Source organism: Strigops habroptila, chromosome 7 (genome assembly GCF_004027225.2).
Source record: "Strigops habroptila isolate Jane chromosome 7, bStrHab1.2.pri, whole genome shotgun sequence".
NCBI classification, from domain to species: Eukaryota; Metazoa; Chordata; class Aves; order Psittaciformes; family Psittacidae; genus Strigops; species Strigops habroptila.
The window spans coordinates 69,256,853-69,270,594 of NC_044283.2; positions in this window are offsets into that span (position 1 = coordinate 69,256,853).

Here is a 13,742-nt window from a genome sequence, read left to right on the forward strand (position 1 = left end):
AACACCCAAGTAGCTGTCTTTTGCAGACTAATCAGCCCCCTCTCAAATTCCAATTAGTTTTCACATTACTAAACGCTGCACAACCATGTTGTATACAGCACAGGCAAACAGCTCCAGTAAAACAAGCTCCAGTGGAGCATGAACAGTTTAGGAACTTGGCCAACTGATGAACACCACAATATCCCCCAGTGGAAAGACCTCCACAAACAGCCCATCAGAAAAAAGAAAAAAAAAAAATTAATAAAAAATAAAAAATTAACACACACACACAAAACCCAAAAACAAACAAACAAACAAACAAAAAAAAAAGTCCCAAAGAATTTATTGCGGTGATAAGCTTTTTTGTCCTTTGCATCTCACACAAACAGGTTTGCAAAGAATGAAAGTAGTTAAAGGTCAGTGAATAAAATAGTGTCAGGTTTTACATTCTACTGAAAACTTCTGAAATCAGTCTTATTCGCTGTGCTTTCTCCAACTCCAATGTCCTAACAGAGCCATTTTCAAACTGCCTTTTAGTACACTCATCTGATCAATAAGAGACATAAGTATATTTACCCGGAACTCAAACATTCCAAGTTATATCAAATTGTTATCAGTTCCACCCATGCAAGTAAAATTATCTTCCGTAGGTCCCTTCAAATAAAGTTTCAGACCACAGATTCGGGTCTTTTTTGGATTTTGAGCTGCACACTTCTATACTAGCTCAATAAGAACAGCTGAAGAAAGAGAACCATTTCTATGTCACTTCTAGAATTATGAAATGAAAAAGAAATCCAAACACTATTAAAATCTAGTTTGCCCTCTCTAAAACAAAATTATAACTAGCAGCACGAAGCAAGAATTCACAGTTACTCCAAAGTTAGAGGATGCAGGAAAAAGCAATTCACAGATTTCTGAGAAAACCCCAAATCCTTCCCACATGCCATTCTGCTCAAAGAATTCAAGCAGCTGTACTTTGAGATCACTGTCAGTCTGGAGGCAAAGTAGTGTCAGCTTTGTAGAAAAACATGTTCCCCAGACCTGGCTTTCAGATTCTTATCTTCACATTTTTGTGTGCTGCCAAATCTACAAAGTGCATCTTTCTATCCTAATTTCCTAAATGCAGAACCCTCCCCACTCAGAATGAGATCCCCAAGTGGTCAATACCATGAAGCTGTCAGGATGTCCTTTTTCCTCCTAAGAAAATAAGGTGTGCGGTTCAGACTTTGAAAGGATGGGAACAGCTGCTCGCGCCTGCACAACCGTGGTATAGCTATTTGTTCTCTGAGATTAGAGAACAAAAAGTACTTTTTTCAACTTCAGCCAATAGTTCTCTGGAGAGAACAGACTGCTTTCTGAAGAATAAATTAAGCATTCAATTAAACTCTACAACAGGTAAGTACTGTTCTTATCCTCTTGGAGAAACATGTTCAATGCTATTATTACAGTCCCTTGCAAGTAACTCCAGTAAGTCACATCAAACTGAGAAATTCTCAGCTCCAGCAAAATGTCCAATATGAATAACACAGATTTAAGAAGTGAGAAAGACTAAGTAAGTGCTTCAGTTATTTTGCAAAATATTAAAAGATGCAGAATGTTGGCACTACACAGAGACCATGTTCTGCTACTGCAGGGCTAGGCCAGTGGATACCTCCGTTTCAGTAAAGATGCACAGGTGCATCAGGGTTTCCCATCCCATTCCTGCTTCCCAGAATTAGATGCATATATAGGAATACTGAGGTATTTCTAAACACAAAATAATGCTATAGAAATACAGCATTAAAGAATTGATTTTTTTCATTGATGGAGCATCTAATTTGGATTAAATGACTATGGTTACAAAATAGCTTCAGAATTTTTTGCTTTTAGTATAACTCATCAACTAGAGTTTAGTTTGCAGAAATTTAAGCAAAGAAGTTAATAATAATTTTCAAACTGCCAAAAGCTGCTATAGATTCAGTATTATATATACATGAGCATGACCTAAATAAATAAAAAGATACTGCTTCCAGACCACAAAGCTTATTGCCAAAATTAATTGAGCAAATATTGACTTAGATATTTTAATCATCTAGAATAGTTAAAGGCAACAGTAGCCTCTGAAGATACAAATATTCCTTTTATTTTCTATTCGAACACTGACCACAGTGATTTAATTAAGCAGCACATGCGTCTCTAGTTTCTATGCATTTTAAGTAAATATTATGCTGGAAAGTAGCTACCATGTTGAAAGAAGTTCTCCAAGCTAGACAAGGTAAAACAAAAAAGGAGGAAGCCAAAGCAGTGAACCAACTCTTAAGGTTTTTACCTGATTTAGTAAAACTGTATTTGGACAACCTAGTAAGGTTGGAAATAGAAAAAAACTCAGCAAAATTTGCACCTGAGCATAATTCATAAAAAATATTTTGTTTATTAATGGGGAAAATCAGTATCACAATCAGTATCAGTATTTCATAGTATCACAATACTATGAAATAAACTCAACTCTCAAGCAACAATAGCTGTTAAGTTTCCATTGAACATCTGCTTTTTAATCACTGTGTATTTCAGATTATCTTTCTTTGTTTCTAAACCTAAAGAGGCCATGGCCTTTAACACTACTATCTTACTGGGTCCAGGCCCTCTAGATCTGTAATGCTCTTAACAAGCTCTTATGAAGTGTTTTCGTGCAAGCAAATCATTATTACAGTCACGATCTTTTTTCACACTAAGACCCTTTTCACTGTTAAAAAAAAGATTTGCAATAAAGAACAGGTGCAAGAGTAAACAATCAATAATTCATAGCAAGTTGCTCTGAATGAAAGCAAATATCATTTCAGAATAACAAGCAAATAACAGACAAGAAAGTATAGCTGCTTGGGTAGGATTATTAGAGTGAGTAAGCACTACTTGTGTAAGCATTACAAGATTTTATCCACATTTATTATCAGTCTAAATTTAACTGGGCAGATATAATTAAAAGAAAAAAATACCTTTATAATGATGAAAATTTAAAAAATTGTGTGTATTTATATGATGTACACATAATGTATATAGACACCTTTTTTCTCTGGATAGAGCCCCTGCTTACTTGATCTACCAGTGCGCTATAATCAACCTAACAAGAAAGAGCTCGTTGCTGAAACAGGATCTTAAATCACAATCACAGCACTATTTTCAATGTTGCAGCTACCAGCATTCCTGAAATGTGTAAAAACCTGTAAAACAAAGCTGTGAGGTAGCAGGTGAGAATGGCTTCCAGCTTAGCACAGCTCTTGAAGTACTGCTACCAGATTTGCCGATGGGATGTTGGTAATTGGTTGATCCTGCAGGAACCTCTCTAAGTTGTTCTCTGTTGGAAATCACTTACATCCAGTACCAGGATGGGAAATGCTACTAATTGGCTCTGTCTATTCAGAGAATCTGAGCTGGAGTTGGCAGCCAAAGTAACTGGCAACAAGAATATTGTTAGCTTCAACACTTCCTAAGCTCTCCATCAGGAAACATTAAAGAGGAATGTGTACCGGTACCTCTTCAGGATTATCAGAGCACGTGTTTTACTTATGTAGTCAGTGAACAAGATGTTATGCCAATTTTTCACAATTCTTCTGGCATTACCAGAGTTTCCTGTGATTTCTTCCAGTATAAATCCATCACTCAGATCCTTTTTCTGCAAATAAAAAGCTAGATAACAAGCCATTACATCCATTGGCTAAGTTTTTTCCCCTTCAGTGACTAAAGATCCATGGCCTTGACTGGTGCATGAGAAACCTGAAACGAGGTGGTAGCAAGGTGTGTGTCAGTCTCTTCTCCCAGATAATGAGCAATAGGACAAGAAATGGCCTCAAATTGTGCTGGAGAGGTTTGGGCTGGATATGAGGAAAAATTCCTTCACAAAAAGGGTTGTCAAGCACTGGAACAGGCTGCCCAGGGAAGCAGCTGAGTCACCATTCCTGGAGGTATTTAAAAGACATAGACGTGGTGTTTAGGGACATTGTTTAATGATGGACTTGGCAGTGCTGGGTTAATGGTTGGATTTGATGATCTTAAAAGTCTTTTCCAACCTAACCAACCCTATGAATCTATGAAACCTGTTCTGCACAAACCCATGTGTCTGCATGAGTGGCTGTAGCGCCTACAGCCTGAGCCAGACAGACCGAGTCCAGAAGCCACATCCCTACAAATTTCAGGGCTTCTCAGCAGAGCTAGTTGGGCACCCTGCCTTGGTAACACAGCTGCGTAATTTCTGGAACTTTTTTCTTTTCCTTTGAGGAAATGCACATCTGTACAAACCTACTCACATAACTTACTTAGAGTGGAGAAAAGAGTGACAAAATGAGAAGGATATGATGAGGAAGTGCTTTCTTGAGATACAGGTTCTTAGACAGAACTGCTGAGGCAGAATACAAGGTATGAATAATTTTAAGCTATGTTTGCCTCCCAAGAGGCTGGTTTTATGCGACAGAGTATGTCTGTGGTACAAAGGTGTGACTGCTGCAGCCGAAGTGCTGCATTTAATATAGTTACCGCAGGCACCAAATGCTCTGAATTCATGTCAGCTTGGACTTCAGAGTAGACCAGTGTGGGGACAAGAGAGCTGTACAGCCATGCAGGACCCCAGAACTGCTGCTTCTCTGACAGCCCTGAGCTAGTGCAGGCATGTGAAGCTAGACAGGGAAACAAACTGCAAACAGTTTAAGGCCAAAGCAGAATTGTGAGGTTTGTCTTAAATTATACCCAACCACAAAATCCATCTGACCTCAGCCATCTACATTCCCAGCACCCTATCCCGCTCTCCTGGCAAATTCTTTGTGCCTGGACAAATACAGCCACTTGCCACCACCAAAAGCCATACAACTGCTTGATGGCAGCAAGAACCTGGCTGCAGAAGCTTCATTTAAGTTGTCAAGATGAAGGTGATTTCAGTGGGAGTCTAGTGAAATCATGAGTTTAATCACAACCATTAAGCCAGTAAAATTACATGTCAGTAGGTGTGATAATTGTCAGATGGAGGGAGAAAAAAAAAAAAAAAAGGAAAGAGCAAGCATAGATAAAAATTACAGCTTGGGCGTTCTGCTAGAATGATAAAAACATGTGGGATGGAAATGAGAAATGAGCTCCAAAGATGACCTGGGTGAAGAGAAATGCATGAAGAATGAAATTCTGTATGACCTTTTTTTTTTTTTTTTAATTCTTATTAAGCAGTGGTATCATGAAAGTGGTCAGTAACTTACAAGATTATTACACATTTACATGAAAAGTACTCCAAATAAACTTCAGCCTTTCAGCGTAAAACTCTTTAGATAGATACCTACATTCAGATAAACAGGTCATAGTCACGAGTGCAGATGATACATATAATGCTACAGCCCATATTGGTTTAGGAAGTGTCCTTCAGCTGGCAATACACAATGACAAATACATAGACACAGGCTGCAATGTTTGATAGGAACCTATTTGAAAGGCCTGTTATGTAGTCACACAGTATTAGAAAGGGATAAACATTTAAAAGTATTAATTCATGATTCAGATTGACCTACTGCAGAATAGCCTCCGTGGATAGGACAATTCATCACTCAAAACCCAGCACTGGTAATGGCATTGCAACTCCTTTTATTCCTGTGCAAGCCTTTAAAGTTACTATATACCCACATCTTCAGAAACAGTCTCTAACCTCTGAATGCTGAAGCCTAACAGAAAGCTATATGTGAAGCCTTGTACGTGTGAGAAATTACATAAAGATGATGAAAAGAAATTTGAGAAAAAGAGAATTGCCAAAGTGAAAAACAGGCATAGACAATAAAAAGATAATCCACTTCATTTCTGGCATTTGCCATCTTCATGAATGTCAAGCCAGTTCAGAACATAATGCAGCGTATGACTGCCCAATCCAGGCATTGCCTTCCTTGTTTTTGCCTACATTAATCACTTCAGTTAATCTATTTACATGTGGCCTGTCAGAACAAACATAGTTGCTACAAACTGAAAATTAAGGTCCTATACCTATATTCCTTGGCCTATGAAAACAAGAACAAATTAGGTTAAACTTTTGCAGTGGGGTTCTTGTTTTGTGTTGCATTTTTTTATCCAACTGTGGAAGCGAATGTCTTACTCCATTCCCCTTGCTTTCTGACCCTGTGATTCCTGTATTTGTTGTTGTAGAAGGAGACATTCTGAGCTAACCCTGAAGCCAGGGAACAGTTGAAACACGGTGAACAACAATGTAAATTTTCTGAGTAGTCTAACTTCTGGCTTCTTTAAATACCCAAGCTCCCAGAGGGCACAGGGTTTAAGACCCACTCTACACCTCACATGCAGTTTATAATGCAGCACGGAGCTTTTGGATTACCATACACTTCCACCCATTGAAGCATTCATGTTCTGCTCCTGGAACACCACCAAAAACAAGATGCTCTCCAGAAATTTAGCCCAGTTATGTAAGTACTGGCACACTACTTGATGAAACAGGAAATGAGAGAATCCTAAGATTTCTGTTAGAGGCCCACTAGTTAAAACAGACAGCATCAATCCTTTACTTCACATGCTTGGCACCTAATCTTTTTTTGCTTGTTGAAGTGATAACAGCTGAAAAATATTTCTGCTTGTTATGTTCAAACCTCTTATTCACACTTCTGCCCCAGCAGGTGCCTGCAGTCTGCCCATACTCAAGGAGATAGAACTGCAGTTATCCCATCAGATGTCTTTCCATGAGCTGAGGTCATCGGTCCCTGCACACTCCTGCTACAAGGACAAACAAGTTCACTAAAATAGCTCCAGCTCTTACTCTCAGCTGAAACACAAAGCTTCCAGTGGGCAACTGTTTTAGACCCTCTGATGAGGAAGTAGAACGAGTTCAGACCTCTCTTCCACTTCATTCACAAGTTTGTATCAGACCTGCCATCAAGACTTGTCCAACCAACAAAAAATCTCAGTAAATGCAAATATTTATTATTTTTGTTGCGGTTCATACCTTCCAATCAAAACTGCACAAAATATAAATCTCCATTTCACATATCCACAGCTGCTCTTGTATCTCATGATCAGCCAAATGATCCTCTATAATAACACCTGCTAACTCTAAACAGTCTGGGAGAAAAATAAAGACAGTATAGCATTGTATTTTACCCAATGCCACTACACAGATACTTAGTTCCTCCCATCCCTCAATTAAATGAAATAGCCTATTACTTGGTAAAGACACTTCATTTAGTATAAAGACAAATACCTTGATATGTAGATGTACCTTGAAAATCTGGAAAAGAAGTGGGGTTTTTTATAAAAGGGGAAAAAAAAAATTAAAAAAAAAAAAAATCAGTGTTGCTGCTGAATTTCCTAGTAAGTTGTAAAAGGTGCTGATCTGAAGAAAGGAAAACAAGAGGCTGTGGAAGATGATGGGGAGAGAGGGAAAAGGCAGACAAAAGTGAAATCAGGAGGAGGAGGAAAAAAATAAAAATAAGAACAGGCAGAGAAAAAGTCAGAAAAGCTGCCAGCAGGATGCATTATTAGAAGAGGGAACATGAGAAGGAAATGCAGTTGGTATGAGGTCTGCAATGTACATGCTGTTATGGGGCAACTGCAGTAGCACCCCAGACTAGTGAGATTCAAATTTGTTTGGTTTCAGTAAAAGTGAATTAAAAACATCAGCAACAAGCTTGTATTACTTCAGAGCTTCTTTCAGATCCTTCTTGCCTGTTCCCTAAAGTCCAAATATGGGATAAATTAAATCTTCTGAAGAATATTTCAGTTCTGAAGCATGCTGTCATCTGTTCCCCAGTGGGAATTAGACTTCATTAACAGACCTGGAGGGCACGCTGCAAGGCACTTCCATTTTTACAGCCTGCTACACAGACTGGGGATTTGATCAAGGTGAGATCAGCATATGAGAAAACAGGTGAATGTTGTTCAACGATTTGAGTGCTGTCTGTCCCTGGAATTTGTTTCAGCAATAATGAAAATCTGGAAAACAGTTTGTGTAAGTGAATCACAGACACTCATCCTGCTGAAACATCTCTCTCTCAACCTGAAAATGAAATTTTGTGCAAGATTGCTGGAATGTACAAGCCACTGATCAGGCTTTATATGAAAGTACAGAACTATAGACAGATTAAAATATAGAGTCCATCAGATTATCAAATAGTTTCATTTTTTACCAACGAGATTAACTTCCGCAGAGCAGACAAGTCTTTCGCATGACCTATCAGCATAACATTACACTAGTACATTTAAAATGGGTTTTAAAAGTAGAAGAGTCATTAGTATCATATGTTGTTCATTGATCATTTGCATCCACTTCACTTTCCTAAACCACATGAAACTAAAAGAGAGTTTCAAAGAAGAAAATCCAGTTCATCCCACCAGCATGAAAACAGGCAAGTTTAAAAATCTTTCAACTACATGTTTACACCCTAACGAAGACAGCAAGAGGCTGTTTTGGTTCTTTCTTCCTTATACACCTTTATAAATCTGGATATCTAAGTATTAGTTTCTCAGAGTAACTCCCATTTAATATTTGTATTATGTAGACAACTACATCCAGCAAGCTAACCAAAATCTTTCCCAAAGAAACAAATGTGGTTATTCCTAATAGTAAAACGATTTGACTTGGACTTCAAAGAATTTTTTCCCCACATCACCTAGGCTTAAAATGCATTGGTAACACTTATTTTCGTTCTAACTATAATGCTTGCTATGAACTTGCAACTCAGGTTCAGGTTCACCCGCAACACAACTTCTAGTGAGATCATCTTTTGTTTCAATGGAGTACTTGCAGAATTAGTTGAATTATGTGGCTTACATCCAAAACTATGATCCCAAGCAGTCATCCTAGACTGCTGCCCAACTGCAAAGGTGCCTACGTTTCTCAAACTGAATTTTAAATTCTCCAGGTGTCTAAAACTCCATTCCTTCAATTATCCAGAGTTGTCAAAGACCAACAGCCTAACATTTATTTTGATGTTGCACTTAAATGATTTAGACCTTGTAATGCAACAGAGCACAGACAGTAAGCTTCTGACAACCAGATTAGATTTGATAGAGACCAACCAATGGCAACTTTTTGCTAATCATTTGTTTTATAGAACATTCTACTCACTTTTCATTTAATTGGTACCTACTCAGGAGATTCAATCAGCTGAAGAGATCTAATTAGGCAAAATGAACATTTAAGATTCATGTTTAAACTTCAATTTCTAGAGAAAAAATAGGTATGTTTTCAACAGCTTCTATCACTTAGAGAGAAGACTGTGCAACCAGCCCAGATCAAAAACAAAGAACCACTATCGGGGGGGGGGGGGGGAGGGAAAAGAAGGAAGCTTAAGTGAAACAAGGAAAAATATGATCATGTTTTTAAAAGCTGTGATATTATCCTGAAATGAACAGAAGGACAACACTGTGAGATACACTGTTTATTATGTCTAATAAAGCAGCTTAAAATTTAAGAACATTGCAACCTGACAGCTCCACAAAATGCCCTTGGATTCTGGAAGTCAAAATATCTTTGATCTAGTCCATGCTTCACCATCACCAGTGAGCAGGACACACCCCACTTCTGTGGCTATTTAGGCTGCCTCGGTCTTTCTGGGTTTTATCTTGTTTACTAAAACTGAATGTGTTATTAAGCCACCAAATATTAAGCAATTATCCAGAGACAATATGAAGAAAAAAGGAGGACAGATTCTAATATATATGTCAAAGCTTTAGGTAGACATATTATGGCTCTTGGGACATTGCTTTAAAAAAACCTTAATTATGATTCGTAAGTCTAGATTCACATGTTTCTATTAGAGTCATGTGAGATCCTTCAAAGGTCGCTTGCAAAATCATCATGGAGAACATATGTCATTACAGGCTGTGACATGAGCTAGGCTTTCCAGTAAACCTGCAGAAAGGAAAACATACCCCTAAGAATAGCTATGAAATCTCACAGTAAGAGAAAATTTATCATAAAAAGAAAAAAAAAAAAATCCAATAATGGCTCCTAGCATTTTTTAATCACAGCTACCGAACTGCTGCATCCTGAGGAACATGGCTTGTTTTAATTATTTATTGGGAGTTGATGGTTTATTTGGAAGCAAATGCAATTATAGCCTGACACTTTCATCACTATCAGTTTGTTTTTTTCACCTGCCACTGCTAAGAGGAAGGTTACCTTCCCATGGAAATTCTGACATTTCTCTAATTGGTTTTATAACTCTTCCAAGAGACTGAAAGTATTCATTTTATTGTATTCATGCAAAAATTGGAGTTAAGATATTATTAAAATTGACGGTGAGCACCACCAATAAACCAAGGTTCAAACACATAAGTGTCTTTTCTCCTTTCCGTTAGATACATGCTATATAGTCTTTGAGAAGCAAAACCTCCACTGACGTCAAAGATGGAAATCAAGCACAACCCCATAACAGACCCATTCAAATAGCTCCAATATCCAGAAAACAAAATTTAGGGGACAAAAAATAATACAGAAAATAAAAATTCAAAGACTAGCAAATCAAGGGCTCCTAAGATGGGTAAGAATTCTGCTCCACTGAAGTCAAATGGAATTTTGCTAAATTTAGACTCCAGGTTAGATGTTTGTTCCTTCCAATTGATCATAAATAGGAAAAATAAATGACATTCTCAAAAGTGCTGTAGAAAGCTTCAGCTAGTTTCAGTATTCAGAGTGTTTCAGAATATTCAGTAAAATATTCACACAGATGTCAGCAGCTAAATTAAATACTGCACTTCAAGATCAAGTTAGCAGTTTTTAACCTTGGTTATACACAACCATGTGATGAACCTGCTAACCATCCTTCAAGGAGCACTACACACATAGCTGCAAAAGTGGAAGGGAAGAGCAAAAGAAAATACCATAAGCAGCAGGACCAGATCGTAACAACATTGTAAAAGCTGAATTCAGCACCCATACAACTGCACTTTCATCCATCTATTAGTACAGCCCAGGGACTTTAATGCATACTAAGTTGTTCTGCAAATGAGAGGCATTCCTGGTTATCGGGTCACTTCTAAGTGACCTGAATATGGCTTGGCCATCACTGAGCTCAAGCCTCACACCACAGTTTACAGGACTGATGCTCTGGCTTAGTGCTGAATGAGTGGTTACACAGCTCCTGGCCAGCATGAGCAAGCTCATGCCTTCCCAACCCTGGAGAGGATCCCTTCCATGCTCTCTGAAGAGCACAAAAAGCTTGCAGGGGCACGTGAAGCAGATATCAAGTGCCAGGCACTTGGACATCACACCTAAGAGCGGGGACAAACACTTGTTTTCCTCCCAGACTCTCACCACACCAGCATATAGCTCAAGCAAACATTAACACATCCAACTGTTTTTCTCCCCCAGACCCATGCTATGTAGCCTTAAAGGCTTACCTATGTAAACCAACAAGGTAAAAAGTAATCCAGATTTACAGGAAATTGGATGGCCCAGATGCTTAAACAAAGCCAAGAATCCTAAAAGCAGAGAGTGTTTGGACAGTCAGTAGTTATGTCAAATGTAACAAAATGGAGTGATTTTAAGTTCTCTGTGTAGAATTTGGAGATAACAGAGGAACACACACATTGGTGAATCTGTCAATGTCAGACCCCCCCATGCCAACCCAAACAGTATTAGCCAAAGAGAACTGATTTAAAATACTCCTGATAGTAAAGCAGCAAAAGGTAATTTGAAGATATACTTGTTCAAATTACTTTCCACAGCTCATAACTACCTCACTCTATGCCCTTGCAGTTTATCAGCATTGTAGAAGACATACACGAATTTTTCCTTTCTGTTGCCAAAGCATACCGAGGTTAATGCAGTTACTTAGCACCTCTGATGCAGCCAGGAGGATATTTGACTTTAAAACATACACACTTTAACAAAAGAAGTATCAAATTGCTTAAGAAAATACTGACAGGAATTGTTTTCAAAGTGTCACAGTTAGTAAATGATAATGACAACTCTGCTTTTTACTTCCTTTAAGGGCAAAAACAAGGAGCTGAGCACCTGCAAAACCCAACTAAGTTCAGTTACAGAATTAGACACTCCCCTCCTCAAGGTCACTAAATTGTTGAAGCAGGATCTCACAAAACTGATAAGTACTGATCTATGGGCTTTTTTAGTGGAAAAAAGGCCCTCCTCAGGTTGCAATGCACATTCCTCAAAGTACTTCTCTGTTTTCTCTGGGTCACATTTGAGACCTGAACTACAAGAATCTTTGCATTCAGTCCCTATGCTGCACCAGTCTTCTGGGAAGAAGAAAAAAACAATCAAACAAAATCCAGCAGAAAACAAACAAAGAAAAAACCCCATAACACACATGAAGGAAAGCAACTCCTTTAGACAAATCTGGCACCTTCTTCAATATTAAACGTACCATATGCCTAACTAAGGAAGTTAATCCCCATTTATGGTAGGCAGAGTGCGCACTTTCAGATAAGACCTAATGCGCTGACTTCGCACTTATTTGTCCACCATCCTAGACCATATTCACTATCATGCTGACTGTTCAGGTGAATTAATAAGATTCCGCTAATTTCCCACTCTTTATGCAAATAAAATGCATAAGGTTTTCTTAACACATGTACTACAAACACCGTAAACGTGCACAACTGATAAACTTTATCAATTGCAAAGTTCTTGTTAAAAGCTAAGTTAGCCTAGGAATAGATGGCTTTCCCCTGAAGTTTAGCAGTTCTTTCTTGGGGAGCGGGGGGGATTAAAAAAAGAAATTAAAATAAGAAAACCACCTTTAGCACAAATCACAGCCCTATCTTGCACTTGAAAACATGTTTTGAAGTATACTGCAGGTCTTCATGGAAATCCCAGGGTAGGGGAAGCAGGAAATCAAATTGAGTTGCTGGGGTTTTGTCTCGTTTTTGTTTTTTTTTTTGTTATCCACTTAGTCACATAAAACTCATGCCATCAGACTTACCTAAATCCGCAATGAAACTTGCTTTATCCTTTAGCTTCATTTTTCTCATTCTAGTTTTTCATTTTCAAAGATGACTTTATAATCAACTTTATTATTGCTCTTATTAGACAAGAAAATTGTACTCCCAGGTGCAGGCAATTTCTTACACTCTGCTTTTAGTGTTTCCAGGCCACCAGTTTCTGATGCTATACAGCGAGCTCAGAAGACAGACATACAGTGCAGTAAACCAAAATATCCTGACATCGCAAAGACAGATGTTTTCTAAACTAAATATTGTTACTGTACTATGCCTAGTGTAAATAACTATATCTAATTCCAGCAAATACTGGTATACATCCATTTGCCTGATTTAGATGAAAGATTTCTGTAGAAGCTCATTTCCTCTGTTTGCTAAGGCACTAAAACATGAAAAAATATTTAAGCTTATTCCCAGCTGGATAGTATGAAATATGTTGGGTCACTCACCTGCATGCTATACCTTAATTACATAGCTTTTGGTACTCCCACTGAAAGAATACATTCCATTATAAACAGAGAAGCAAACTACTGAAATAGCACACACTGATGAACTCCAGCAAAGAGGTTTTCCAATCTGAATCAAACTTCAATTTAAAACTAACTGAGATCAGAACAACAAGGGTAGACACAGGAATACATACTAAAAGAGGAAAACCCAAATCTATACTGAGTGTGCCCTCAGCAAGTTTGCTGATGACACCAAGCTGTGTGGTTCGGTTGATACGCTGGAGGGAAGGGATGCCATCCAGATGGACCTTGACATGCTTGTGAGGTGGGCCGATGCCAACCTTATGCAGTTTAACCAAGCCAAGTGCAAGGTCCTACACCTGGGTCAGGGCAATCCCAGGCACTGCT